Source organism: Crassostrea angulata, chromosome 3 (assembly GCF_025612915.1).
Source record: "Crassostrea angulata isolate pt1a10 chromosome 3, ASM2561291v2, whole genome shotgun sequence".
Taxonomy (NCBI): Eukaryota; Metazoa; Mollusca; class Bivalvia; order Ostreida; family Ostreidae; genus Magallana; species Magallana angulata.
In genome coordinates this window covers 415790-418892 of record NC_069113.1, presented here as the reverse complement: position 1 = coordinate 418892, position 3103 = coordinate 415790, and the positions used below count along the sequence as shown (strand labels likewise).

Here is a 3103-nt window from a genome sequence, read left to right as displayed (position 1 = left end):
TTCTGTTAAATTGAAAACGCAATTATAATTATTAACACACAAAAACTTTTCATTTCTTGATATTTTATGTTGCCTATTTTGATAAAGACTTGTCCATGAAAATAACATCACCTAAAATAAAAAAACAGGAAGAATTTCTTCTGATATTTAATTTCTTTCAAAATGGAGAATCTCCCCTAATAAACGTTAGTGTTTTTAAGTGATATCCACATTTGTTTTAAAATCTAGGCATTATGAAAATACCTTTCCTATTTGATGCTTTGTAAAAAAATGTGAATGACCAAAAAAATATATACATATTTAACATATGACAGAATTGAGGGAATGCAGCGCATATCAGAGGTAGTCTTCGTGGTGATGTGTCAGAGGGTGGGGACCTCAGAGAAGATAGGCATTAGGAGAGAGGCAAAAGATATCAGAGAGGTGGTGGAAAGACGAGTCACACCTAATGATGAGGCCATTCACATGTTGAGTGGAAGTAGGAGAGAAGGGTTCACATTAAAAGAATCAGACATGGACTATATGCTCTGGAAAAACAACCACTGAGTGATCATGGACATGTCTCAGTCTGAGTGTTACAACCAGGGTTGGCAAAAAAGCGGGAAATACTCATATTTCCCAGGACGGTGGGAAATACTGGTAATTTCCGGGAATTACTGGTATTTCCCGGGAAATACTGGGAAATAAAGTACAACTACATATTATAGTACTTCATACTTAAGACATTAGTCTTAATTAAATCTGTAGGGATGTAGACAATAGTACACCTTGTCAGCTATATGATATTTTATAATGTTCTTTGATTTTAACAAGTTTTGACTGGTCAGTAATGCATTGGTTATCTCTCATGAATACTCAAAACATGGTTCATTCATATACCATTGTAATTTGTTTTTAAGGCTTTAATCAGGTATAGGTGCATCTACACAGTTATCATAAACATGATATCAAAGGTTCCATTTTCTGGTAATTTGGTGAATATGAAAATGGGGCAAGAAAATTGTGAAAAATAAAGTGTGACTGTGTCACTACCTCAGTATGCAACACACCTAAGAAGAAGCCAATTAGCCCCACTCATAGTATCTCCCCAACACAGGAGCACAAAACTGTCAAGTGTAATTATTTATTAAAACAACATGTGTGATTATTGAATTTTTACTTGCAACACCTACACTAATTATAACAGTTTAATTTGTGCTTTGAATTATAAATCTGTAAAACCCCAAACTTGAAGTTAAAAAAAACTGGACTAAAATTTGTACATTAGCAGCTATAGAAATCATTTGGAATAGGTGATCTGGTGAATTTAAGATTTATAAACTGACAGTGAAATGGGGAAGTATAATAAATTGGTTTTTGATGCTTATTGTTGATATCTTTTATCATAAACATAAGTTTTACATTGAACAAACTAAAGAAATAAAGATTATAAATTTGTATTTCCCAGTATTTCCCAGATTAGTGGAAAACAGTAGTATTTACCGGGACGGGAAATACCGGTATTTACCACCGGTAATTCCCAGCACTGGTATTTCCCGGCCAACCCTGGTTACAACAAAGCCAATACAACCTTGATTCTCTCTGACAGTTCTGAGAGTCCACCAGGATTCACTCTACTTCAGTTACTGACACCAACAACAGACAGAGATGTCCAATCAGCATGTGTCAGAATGAATGACAAGGCATATATATCTAGTTCTATGTACAGACAGTTAACTTGTTCATTAGCCATTCCCAATTCTACTGTACATGGACCCTGTGGTAATGCAATCGTAGGAAGTGTAGAATATGACCATGCCTGGTGTTTTGTTTGTGACTTTTGGCCTCCGTATGCCTCCTTATGGATAAATAGATGCCATTCATGGCCTGATCCTGAAGTAGTTGATGACATTGTCAGAAATGGGTGTCACTTTGTAGCAATAGGGCATCCATTTGGACCCCATGAAAATAAAGAATGGAGACTTTCTTTTTCACAGGCAGAATATAAACTTGTTTACTCAATGAACCACTGTCAGTTTTTGACCTATGGATTGTTGAAACTGTTCTTAAAGGAAGTGATCAATCAACAATCAGACGAGACCAATAAACTATTGTGTTCCTATCACATGAAGACAACCATTTTCTGGGCAATTCAACAAAACATGTTACATAACTGGTGTCCACAAAATCTCCTGGCCTGTTTCTGGGTCTGCTTTAAACTCCTCCTTAAATGGGTATATAAGGGAATTTGTCCTAACTTTTTCGTCCTACAAAACAACCTGTTTTTGACAAAAGTCCATGGTTCGACACAAAACAGATTGTTCATACAGTTATATAAATTGTACAAGAAAGGTATGGCCTGTCTGTTAGAGAGTTACTCCATCAGGCCCTACATCATTGTTACCCTTTACAATCATATACGTATTTATCATATAAATACAGATGAGAGTAGATATATGTCTGCATCTGGTTATGATGCAGCGCTTGTCTTAGAGTCAAACATTGTTCCAAGAGACTTGTGTAAAATTATCAAGGTCATAAACACAATAGAACAGTTAATAGAATCACCCCTGAACAATTTCTATTGTTCGTGTCGTTAGCCATTTTTAGTGCTTTTTATATTCAGTTTACTGGCTTAGTATCTATATATTAGATCCGACACTTTAAAGATGCCTAATGTTGTTGATTCTATTCAGTGCTTTTTATATATATATATATATATATATATATATATATATATATATATATATATATATATATATATATATATATATATATATATATATATATATATATATATATATATATATATATATATATATATATATATATATATATATATATATATATTTATATATATATACCTTACATGTATTTTGTATTTTAACATTGAAAAAAAACGCCAATCTTGAAGTTATTTTTTATGGTGTTGGGGATTTTTTTTCTTAAAATATCAAAAATTCGAGTATCTGTGGGCTGTCCTTACCACTACTAAAGGTGCATACAGAAATGGAGCAACGGTGGTCACCCTTTAACAACTTATTTTACTTTTATAATCAAATATTTAATCTTTGTAGCAAGCTGAAAATATTCGTTATTTTATTTATTGATATCCCTTGGTTTA

At 32.9% G+C, this 3103-nt stretch overlaps 1 pseudogene; it reads left to right on the top strand.

Moving 5' to 3' along the window:
- Positions 1-324: 324 nt before the first annotated feature.
- On the top strand, positions 325-2579 carry LOC128175565 (uncharacterized; annotated as a pseudogene).
- The last annotated feature ends 524 nt before the right edge of the window (positions 2580-3103 follow it).